The following is a 12,547-nucleotide window of genomic DNA, read 5'->3' as shown; positions in this document are numbered from 1 at the left end:
TAGAATTATGGGAATGGGTGAATATTAGAAATTTTAGATTTCAAAAATCAATGAAATATCCAAGTTGAAGATGCTAAATAGGTTACTGTTTATAAAATTTTTCAGCAGAAAAAGGGTTTGAGCAGTGATATGAATTTGGGAGTTATCCCTTACAGATAAACTCAGTGCTTAGAGATGTACACAATCAGCTAAGGACAGTATACACAGAGAAAAGATTTTGGACTTTAAGCAAGAAATCAAGCATTTTAACTTTTATATGTTGATGTGGTATACTTGGCTTCAAGGGCGGTATCCGTATGATTGGTGGTATTAGGGAGGAAATTCAGATCATGAAAGCAGAGCATCTGCAAATTAACAAGATCTTTAGAGAAAAATAAAAGGGAACATTCTTTTTTTCGTGCTACCAAGTATACTTCACCTTGTACTACAGCAAAAATCTATAGGAATTTTGATGGTTGGTAAACATAGCAAACCAATGAAATTTAGGAACATGGGAAATCCATTGGCACATATGAAAAGCTTTTTGTTTTATTTATAACTATTATTATTTTATTTTTTTCTGGTTTCTCCTATTAAGCCTCAGGAGTTTTTAAGGATGTCACATGCATGTAATTAAGGTAACCAACACCAGGTGTCTAAATATCTATGCTATGGGTAGTGCTCAGACTTACCCTTGTATGCCTGTTTTCATATGCCAAATTTAGAGAGGCGGTGTCAACAGTCTACCCAAAAATTCTCACTGGCACAGGTAAATATACAAACAGAATATTATAGTATTGTATAGGTGGTACATAAATTATTTTTAACTTTAAGATAAAAATTAAGAGACAAAAGTATTAATAACTATAACTACAAGCATTTATTAATGGATACACAGTATGAAATATGTAAACTCCGATATCAATAACTTAAAGTACATTGGGAAATAAAACTTTAGAATTTTTATATGCAGTTAGAGCTAAGTTGTCATCAGCTTAAAATAGACAAATACAACTATAAGCAATTCAGTGCAAGCTTCATGTCAACCACGAAGATAAAATCTTTATTAATTACACAATAGTTAAAGAGAAAAGAATCAAAGCATATAACAACAACAATAATAACAAATAACACCAGAAAGAGGGACAGCAAGAAAGGAAGAGAGGAACAAGAGAACTACAAAACAGACAAAAAAACAATAAATAAACTATGAATGGAAAGTCCTTACCTATCAATAATTACTTTAAATGATGGATTAAACTCACCAGCCAAAAGACAGAATGGGAGTGATGTCTGCAACATGGCTGAATACGACTTCTCTTATTGTATTCTCCACCTCTGCCCTATGAAAAATAATAATTTGGCATCCATTCATGGACAAGAGTGCCTTTGTGGGAACTGTGCAATCCAGCACCATACGTCAAGGGACCCAGGAGAAGTCTTGCCTGCTTGTGCATTGAATAATAGGTACATAGACTTTGGCCAAAACAAGCTCCAGGACCTTTCATCCTTAGTCCAAGAGCCCCCTGTGAAACAATGTCGTAGATAATCTTTCATGGCAAGGAGCACCTTTGTGGAAGTGTGGTTTTCCAGTTTAGAAAGTGTAGCATACCATAAGAGGGAAAATAAATAAATAAATAAATAAATAAATAAATAAATAGAAAGAAAGAAAGAAAGAAAGAAAGAAAGAAAGAAAGAAAGAAAGAAAGAAAGAAAGAAAAAAAGAAAGAAAGACACACTGGAGAAGGTAAAAGGAACAATATGAGTTTATATCCATATCACCTCTCCTTCAGCTTAACGCCAAGAGAGTTCTTACTAATTTGCAAATTCTCCTGCAAGGAAAGTAAGAGATTATACATGAATGCTTAGCTTCCTGAGCTGTGTGGGACATTGCCAAAAAGGCATATTTCTCTCTTCCTGCATCCAGTGTACTGAATCATGAGCTGCATAACTGAAAGGTGGAAAGAGGCTGGGAAAGTGGCAGATAGGACTCTCAGAGGGCATTAAAGGGATGTGGATCCTACTAAATGCTTCATAAACTCCATCAAGAAACCTGTCCATGAGCTGCTGGGAATGTCTACCTTTGGGTGCTCAAAACTGGGCCAAAGGCATCCCCAGTACTCAATGAACTTCACTCCCATGCACACACCCCACACTGTGCCTTGTTCTCTGTGCAATAACAACGGAGGTTAGAGTGTGCTTTGACAGCTGGCTAGTGAGCATGAACAGAGAGCTGAACCAAATCTGTAGGCCAGAAAGAGATCATAAGCTTGAGCCTCAACTCCACACTTGAGAAAGCAAAAGGGATACTGTCACATCCAGCCTAGTGCCTTGTGTGACTAAGAGAAGGTATACAAGCTTAATAAGTCTGCCACAGAGGGAGTAGGAAACATAAAGCAGGTATACCCATAGAAGGTCTAGAAAGTTTCAGAACCCTAGCAGGGATGATGGAAGGTATTTGTCTCCTAGTTAGTTAGTAAAGACTGGAAGAGGTACTGCTATTGCAAATGTGAAGACAGCAACAAAAGACTTCAAAGAGACATTGAAAAGTCAAGGAAACATAACACTAACAAAGGATGGTGATAATCTTCCAGTAACCAACCCCAAAGGTGGAAAGATATGTGATTTGCCTGATAAAGAGTTCAAAGTAGCTGCTTTAGGGAAGCTCAGTTAGCTACAAGAAAAACACATAAAGACAACTCAATAAAATCAGGAAAATTATATACAAGCAAAATGAAAAGTTTAACCAAGAGATAGAAATCATAAAAAAGAACAAAACAAATTCTGGAGCAGAAGAATACAATGAGTGAAAAGAAAAGTGCAATAGAGAGCATCAACAGAAACATGGATTAAACAGAAGAAAAGCATGTAAAGTAGAAGATAAGAACTTTGAGAATATCCAGTCAGAGAACAAAGATTAGCAACATGAAAAAAGTGAAAAAAGACTATATAATCTATAGAATACCATCAAAAGAAGCAATAGTGAATTACTGAAGTCCCAGAAGAAAGTCAGAAAAGGGAGAACAGGAGGCTTAAAGAAAAATGGCTGAGAGCTTTCCAAATTTGGGGAGAGATTTCTGTATCTGTTCTGAAGCTTATAGGTTACCAAAATAACAGAACTTAAAGAGATCTTCTCCAAGATACATGAAAACATAACTGTCAAAAATCAAAGACAAACAAGAATCTTAAAGTGTCAAGAGAAAAGAAGTCTGTAACTCACAAGGGAACTCTCATGATGCTTATAGTGTGTTTCTCAGCAAAAACTTCGCAGTCCTGGAAGAATGAAATGATATATTTGAAGTGCTGAAGCAAGCAAGCAAGCAAGCAAGCAAGCAAACAAACAAAAACCTATCAACCAAGAGTACTCTGTCTGGCGAAGTTGTCCTTCAGAAATGAAGGAGATATAAAGACTTTCACAGAAAAACAGAAGCTGAAGAATTTCATTACCCCTAGACCCGACTTACACTAATTAATAACATGAAAACATGAAAACATATAACACGCTGGTAAAGGTAAGTATACAGTCTAATTCAGAATACTCTAATACTGTACTATGGTGGTGTATTAACCATTTAAGTCTAGTATAAAGGCTAAAACACACAAAAATATATATATGAAAAATATCTACAGCTACAATAATTTGTTAATGAATACAAAATATACGAAGAGGTAAATTGTAACATCAAAACGTATAAGTGAGGGGAAAATGGGTAGAGTTTTTGTATGCGATCGAAGTTAACTTGTTATCAGCACAAACCCACAATGAGATATTATCTCTTCCCTATTAAAAAAAGGCAAGAGATGACAAGGGTTGCTGAAGATGTAAAGAAAAGGGAACTCTTGTGCTCTCTTGGTGGGGATGTAAATAGGTACAGCCAGTATTGAACACAGTACTTAAATTCCCCTAAAAATTAAAAATAGAGCTACCATATAATCCAGAAATCCCACTTTGGGTTTATATTCAAGTGAAATGAAATCGGGATCTTGAAGCCCTACCTGTACCTCCATGTTCACTGCAGCATTATTCACAGCAACCAAGATATGGACATAACCGAAGTGTTCATCAATGAATATATGGTATGGGAAACAGAATATCACAATGACCACATAGGCTCATATTCATTCAGGCTCCAAGATCTCTGAGAAAAGTCCAGATCGTAAGATTAAAAATAACCTGAAAAGACTTGAGTGAATTGCCCTTGGGAAATGTGGCCTGTTCTTTAGTACGCAGATAGGGATGTTTTGCTTAAAGGAAGCAAGCTGTATATAGCACAGTGCATTCACTCCCTTCTTTGTCTTTGCTTCTGTCATAAAGATTCTTATTGGAACATGTGTATCTGCAAGACTGCTCTCATAAGCAAGATACGTACAATAACTAAATCAGATGTACATTGTTGACATGCTTTGCTAAGCTTCTGTTGTTAATCATGGCTTATCTGTTTTTCCTGAAAATGTATATAAGAAGATGTACAATAAACCTTGGTTCCTCAGGCTGTTGGCTCGGGGTCCCCTGTGCCTCGCCATACTGTCATCTCTTTTTCTCAGTTCCTTTGCAGCCCCAGGTCCACAGGCCATTGAGGTTGACAATATGGTATATATATTTACAATGGAATATATATTTATATGGATATAAATATATATTTATATTTATTTACAATGGAATATATATTTACAATGGTATATATATTTACAATGGAATATTAGTCAGCCATGAGTAAGAAGGAAATTCTACAATTTGTGACAGCAGGGATGAAGCTTGAGAACATTGTGCTTAATGAAATAAGATATAGATAGTAAGACAAATATTATATCACTTGTATATGGAATCAAAAAAAACTGAACTCTTATACTAAAATGGTAGTTTCCAGGAACTGGGGATGGGGGAAATAAAGAAATATGCATCATAGGGTATAAATTTCTGGTTACAAGATGAATAAGTTCTGAAGATTGAATTTATAAATGTATAACATGATGATTATAGTTTACAATACTATATTATATACTAAAAGTTGCTAGGAGAGTAGATCTTAGATGTTCTCACCACAAAAAAGAAATGATAATTATGTGAGGTGATGGAGGTGCTAACTAAGCCTAGTGTGGTAATTATTTCACAATATATATGTGTAACTGAATCATCATATTGTACACTTTAAGCTTACACAACATTATATGTCAGTTATATTTCAATACAGCTGGAAAAAGAAGACAGTGGGATGATTGGATTAAAAAGAATACTCACCACAATCACTCTTCTGGGTGTATATCCAAAGGAAATTATATTAGTACTATATATATACATATATATATGTATATATATGTATATGTATATATGTACATATATTATGTATATATAATGGAATATTATTCACCCTCAAAAAAGAAGGAGATCTTACTATTTGTGACAACATGTATTAAGCTAGAGAACATTATGCTAAGGAAAATAAACCAGACACATAAAAAATGCTACATGATCTCACTATAAGTATATATTGAATCTCCAGAAGTTGAATTTATAGAAGCAGAGGTTATTCCGGGGGAAACGGGGGTGATATTGGTTAAAGGGTACAAAGTTACATTTTCATAGGATTATTAAATTATAAAAATCTAGTGTACATCATGGTAAATATAGTTAATAATATTACATTTTATTTTGGAAAATTACTTAGAAAATAGATCTCTGGTGTTCTCAACACAAACAGACACGGATGATAACTATGTACGGAGATCTATATGCTAATTAGTTTGACTATGATAACCATTTCACTATGTGTATGCCTATCAAATCATCATGTTTAGCTTTTTATTTAAAAAAATTAAAAATATAAAGAAGTCAACTATATAGTGTCTAGAAGAGATTCCCTTAGATTTAAAGACAATACATAAGCTGAAAGTGATTGGATAGGAAAAGATATTCCATGCAAATGTAAATAAAAAGAGCTTGGTGGTTATACTTATGTCAGATAAAATAAAGTATATATCAAAAACTATCACAAGAGACACACTAGGTGATTACATAATAATAAAAGAGCCAGTTCAAAAGTAAGATATAAAATTATAAATATATATGCATCCAAAATCAATGCACCTAAATATATAAAGCAAATATCAATTGATCTAAAGGGAGAAATAGACACAAATACTATAATGGTAGGATACTTCAATACCTCATTTTAAATAATGGATAATTCATCCAGAAAGAAAATCAATAAGGACACAACAGTCTTGAACAATGCTATAAACAAAACAGACCTGACAGACATATACAGAACATTCTGCCCAACATCAGCAGAATATACATTCTTTTTAAGCATACACGGAACGTTTTCTAGAATAGGTCACATGCTAGGTTACAAAATAAGTCTTACAAAATAAGGAGATTGAAATAATTCTATATTTTCTTTTTTTAAAACTTTTTAAAAAATTTATCTTGGGGCGCCTGGGTGGCGCAGTCGGTTAAGCGTCCGACTTCAGCCAGGTCACGATCTCGCGCTCCGTGAGTTCGAGCCCCGCGTCAGGCTCTGGGCTGATGGCTCGGAGCCTGGAGCCTGTTTCCGATTCTGTGTCTCCCTCTCTCTCTGCCCCTCCCCCATTCATGCTCTGTCTCTCTCTGTCCCAAAAATAAATAAATAAACGTTGAAAAAAAAAAATTAAAAAAAAAAAATTTATCTTGAGAGAGACAGGGACAGTGCGAATGGGGGAGGCACTGTGAATGCAGAGAGACAGGAGGAGAGATAATCCCAAGCAGGCTCTGGAATGTCAAGTGTGGAGCCCGATGTGGGGCTTGAACTCACGAAACTGTGAGATCATGACCTGAACCTAAACCAAGAGTTGGACACTCAACCGACTGAGGCACCCAGGTGTCCCTCTGTCTTTTTAAACAACAATGAAATAAAATTAGAAATCAATATTGAAATGAAGTTGGGAAAACTCATAATACAGGGAAATTAAACAGTATACTCTGGAACAACCATTGGGTCAAGGAAGATTTCAAAAGGGAAATTAGAAACTATCTAGGAGAAAGGAATATTAAAAAAAAAACATAACTTATGGAATACAGCAAATGCGGTACTAAGAGGGAGCTATGTAACATCTGCATGATGTTGATGTAATTCATGTAAACATATACATGAAAGAGTCCAGAGATCCAATGTATAGCATGATGACTATAGCTCTAGTACTATAGCTACAGTATTATATACCAGAAATTTGCTAGGGGAGTAGTGTTTATGTGCTCTTATCACACACACAGTAATTATGTGAGAAGATGGATATGTTAAAAGCTTGACTATAATAATAATGCTTCATGTTGTACATTTTAATACATACAATTTTTAATTAAAACAATAAAGTTAAAAGATTAAGTAGAAAGATTTCAAGCAAACAACCCAACTTCATACTTCAAAGACCTAGAAAAAGAGGAACTAAGCTCCAATTTACCAGAAGACAGGAAACAATAAAGATTAGAAGTAAAAATAAGTGAAGTACAGAATGGAAAAACAATAGAAAAATTGATCAAAGCCTCATTTTTTGAACAAATAAAATCAATAAATTCTAAACTAGTCTAAGATAAAAAGACAGAACACTCAAATAACTAAAATGAAAAATGAAAAGAGGAGAGATTACAACCAATGCCAGAGATAGTTAAGAACAAATATGAATAATTACATGACTACAAACTGGATAATGCAGAAGAAATAGATAAATTGCTAGAAACACACAGCCTTTGAGACTGAATCAAAAAGAATGAACCAATAACAAATAAAGAGATTGAATCAATAACCAAAACTCTCCCAACAAAGAAAAGCCCAAGACCAGATGGATTCAGATGAAATCTACCAAATATTTTACATATATATATATATGTGTGTATATATATATATACACACACACACATATATATATATATGCACACATATATATCACTCTTAAACTTTCACAAAAAATTAGAAGCAGAAAGCTCCCAAACTCATTTTATGAGGCCCAAATCATCCTGATGCTAAAGCCAGAAAAACACTACAAAAGGATGAACATAAACGCAAAATTCCTCAACAAAATATTAGCAAGCCAAATTCAATGTACATTAAAATGCTCATACACCATGGCCTAGTGGAATTTGTCACTGGGATATAAGCATCATTCAACATACAAAAATCAATTAATTAGATACACCACATTAATAGAATGAAGGACAAAAATCACATAATCATCTCGGTAGCTGCAGAACATGCATTTGGCAAAATTGAACACCCTTTCATGGTAAAAATTCTCAAAAAATTATGCACAGGAGAAACTTACTACAACACAGTAAAAGCCATATATGAATACCCATAGCTAACATTATACTTAGTGGTGAGAAACTAAAAGATTTTCTTCTAATTTAGAATAAGGCATAAGGCAAGGATGCCTACTATTTTCATTACTACTCAACATAATACTGGAACTCCTAGACATAGCAATTAGTCAAGAAAAACAAATAAGCATCTGAATCAGAAGGACAGAAGCAAAATGATCTGTTTGCAGGTAACAAGATCTTATATGCATAAAATTCTAAAAACTCTACAAAACACTGTTAGAACTAATACATTCAGAAAAGTTGCAGGATACAAAATTAATATACAAAAATCCATTGTATTTCTACATATCCTCAATGAAGTATCCAACAGAAAAATAAGAAGACAATTTATTTACAATAGCACACAAAAGAAAAAAAATACTTAGGAACAAACCTAAACAAGGAAGTGAAAAATCTATACGCTGAAAACTATAAAACACTAATGAAAGAAATTAAAGGAGATGCAAATAAATGGAAAGACATCCTGTGTTCATGGACTGGAAGCATTAATATTATTAAAATATCCATCTACCTACCTAAAGCAATCTACAATTCAATGCAAATCTATCAAAATCTCAAAGACACTTTTTACATATAGAAAAAATAATCCTAAAATATTTTCTATGGAACCAAGAGAGACACCAAATAGCCAAAGCATTTTCATGCCAAAAGAACAAAGCTAGAAACAACACAATTCCTGATTTTAAAATATAATACAAAGCCCTAATAATCAAAGGAGTATGGTATTGGCATAAAAATAGACATAAAGAATAATGGAACAGAATAGAGAGCCCCCAAATAAACTCATGCATATATAGTGAACTGATCATTAACAAGAATTCCTGCCAAGAATAACATGATGGGGAAAGGATAATCTCTTTAGTAAATGATGTAGGGAAAACTGAATATCAACATCCAAAAGAATTAAATTGGTACTTTATCCTATATTACACACACACAAAAATAATTCAAAATGGATTAAACTTAATTGTCAGATCTGAAACCATTGAAATCCAAGAAAAATGAAAAGTTTCTTGACAGGGATCTAGGAAATGATTTCTTGGATATACACCAACAACAAAGATAGCAAAGGCAAACAACAACAACAACAACAACAACAACAACAACAAAACAAAAACATTAAACTAAGAAGCTTCTGCACAGAAGAAAACAAAAAAACAAACAAACAAAAAAAAAAAACAGAAAGTAAAAAGGCCATCTATGGAATGGGAGAAACTGCTAGAAAAGCCTATATGTGATAAGGGGTTTATCTCCAAAATATAGAAAGAACTCCCAAACTTCAATGCAAAAAACAATTCAATTAAAAATAAGAAATTAATTGAAGGTATTTTTTAAAAGAAGACATAGAAGTGGCCTACAAGTCTATGAAAATATGCTCAACATTGCTAATCAACAGGGAAATGCAAATCAAAGCCACAATGAACTATCACCTCAGACATGTTAGAATGGCTACAGGGATTGTAATGTTTTTGGCACTATTTTTGTTATTCATATTTTAGAATGTGACCATTTAATTTCTTCTTGTAATTTCATCTTGAGTTCTGCTAAATCACAACCCTCTCCTTCAGATGCTTTGACAGTTCTCCCTTAAGCTTTTGTATATCTCATTTGTTCTCTTGGCAACCTTTTTAAAAATATTTTGTCAAAGTTGTCTGCTATTTTCGTTTTCTTTTTCCTTTCTCTTGTGTTCTCATAGATTATTTTCTGTTTTGTGCAAATGTTTGCACATAATGAGTACCAAACATTGTTTAATGATATGAGCTCTTTTATGACCTGCTATTAGCAGGATATATGTATCAATGCATGGAGAAGCCAGTGTTCAAGGCAGAAATGCTTGTGTTTAAATGATTTATTTTAGCCCTTTATTTTCCACAAGCCAACAGTTTGCCAACCTCAGAGTTGTTCCCCATTTAGAGACTCCATAAATAACAGACTTGCAAGAATTTGTATATTTCTTCAGTACCCAAACTGTCCCTGATTCTTCTCTATTGTATTAAAAGAGAGTCCACAGAAGCTGTCACCACCAGCCCTTACAAATCTTTGCTCTTGTCTTAAAGAAGGATTTTGTTTGTTTGTTTGTTTTGTTCTTGTTGTTGTCTCTCTTTGTATGGGTAACTTGCTTTGGAGAACTTAGTCTGAGAATTATTCTTGGGATCATGCATTTTAGGCATCTTTCTGAAACCTTATCGGGTATCAGCTGTGTGCTGTAGCCCTTCTCCATAAGTAATTGTATAGAATCTCCTGCTTATGTTGAAACTCAAGTTTCATTTCCTTTTCTTGTTGTCATTGTGCTACTGATTTGATTTATAAGATATGAAAGTCATGTTTTTCCCCATTTATAACATAAAATCCTTTTAATGTTTATCTAAGGGCTCATACCTACAATATTAGTGCTTATCCTACTGAATTGAGATGCCTAACAATATGTTGCCAGAACTAGCACATGTTTCAGGCAATTTTATGTAGCACTCAAGTTATTTTTTATGTGCTATAGGCACATTTATACTATCCTATGACCCTAGTGTAGTTAAAAAGAAGGTCATGTGTGCTTTAATTTTATTGATCGTGAAGCACTATTTTCTAATTGTAAAATTTAAAGGCTTTTATTTTTGGTGCATCTTAAACTTTATGCTATCTGATGGTTAGATGCATGCTTTGCTGATTATTAAATTTTTGATAAAGAAAGCAATCCCAATCGCTTTATTGTTACGAGACTATACAATCTACTTTAAAAGGATACAGTTCAGAGAACACTCTGAGGAATCCATTGTGATAAAATATGAATTGGCCATATAATAAACCTTTTCACCACAGCCCCACTTGAGAATCTAATAAAAGCTATAGAAGTTCTACCCATGGGTGTATTAAATGATAAATCACATATGCACACAAAAATATTTTACATCTGAATTCACAAGATTTGCAAATTTCTTGAATATTAACCATGGGCAATGAATGAATTCTTATAGTTCAGATGATGTCTCTGGGTAAAATGTACACACAGGATTAAAATTAAACATCTTTCTTAATGACCTTGGAACCTAACAATCGACAATTTAACTCTGGTTCTACGATTGAGATTAAATGGGATTCACCTTACATATCTACTTAAATGTTTGACTTCCCATTTTTTTTTTTTTTTTTTGGCTTTCAACTTTCTGCCTTTTTTTTTTTTAAGGTGGACTAATTTTAAACATCAGACAATGTCATTTTTGGTAGTTACCATAAAACAGGATTGTTGCCAAGCAATCTATATTTTTAGCATAATATCTGTACTAAAGTCATTAGTAAATAGCACAGATCAAAATTTTGTCTAGGAAAGATAAACTTTTGAAAGATATAATTAAGTTCCAGAAAACAAAAAAAGCTTAGGAATATAACTGAGTTCAGCATTTAAAATTAAGGGTAAAGTAAATATATCTTATTTTAATTCAATCTGTTCTTTTATACTTAATATTCATGCTCATATCAATATAACTTATGGAATATTGTCTTATTATTACAAAAATCTGTACCACTAATCTTTATACTGCTCACAAGTAACAAAATTTTCTCAATGTATTATACAGAATTTGGGCTGGAAAGCTGTTAATTTATCTATGATAGCTCTAGACTAGACATTAAATTTTTGCTACCATTCAGAGTGCTTTTTTTTTTTTTTTCTCTTTCCCTAAACAGGAATGGAGTTGAGAGGTTATGTCATTTCTTTCCAAAGCCTGGAGTAAATCAAAACTATTAAGCAAGTAAGTAGGTAAATAAATAAATAAATAAATAAATAAATAAATAAATACTATATTTCTTGTATCTAGGGGGATACCTGGCTCTGCCAGGTAATAATCTAACACAAACCATTCGATCTCCAAGCACTGTAACCTCTTGTGCTGAGTAAACATATATGGATATGGATGTATATATACTTGTGCACATGGAAGCATGGCTGATCTCTGAACTTGTATTTTTTTTAAATTGTGTTTTATTTTGACATTATTTCACACTTAAATAAAATTTCCAGATTAATCCAAAGTATCACCATGTGCCCTTCACACAGAATCACTAAATGTTAAACGTTTCCCACATTAGAAACAAATTTCTATATGTCTCTTCTGAAATGTTGAAATACTTAAAAGTAAGTTTAGACATGATGCTCCATTACCTCTTTTTTTTTTTTAGTTTTTTTTTTCAACGTTATTTTTTTTCTGGGACAGAGAGAGAAAG

The sequence above is a fragment of the Lynx canadensis genome, chromosome A1, assembly GCF_007474595.2.
Source record: "Lynx canadensis isolate LIC74 chromosome A1, mLynCan4.pri.v2, whole genome shotgun sequence".
In the NCBI taxonomy this organism is placed as follows: domain Eukaryota; kingdom Metazoa; phylum Chordata; class Mammalia; order Carnivora; family Felidae; genus Lynx; species Lynx canadensis.
Note: the sequence above shows the minus strand (reverse complement) of the source record.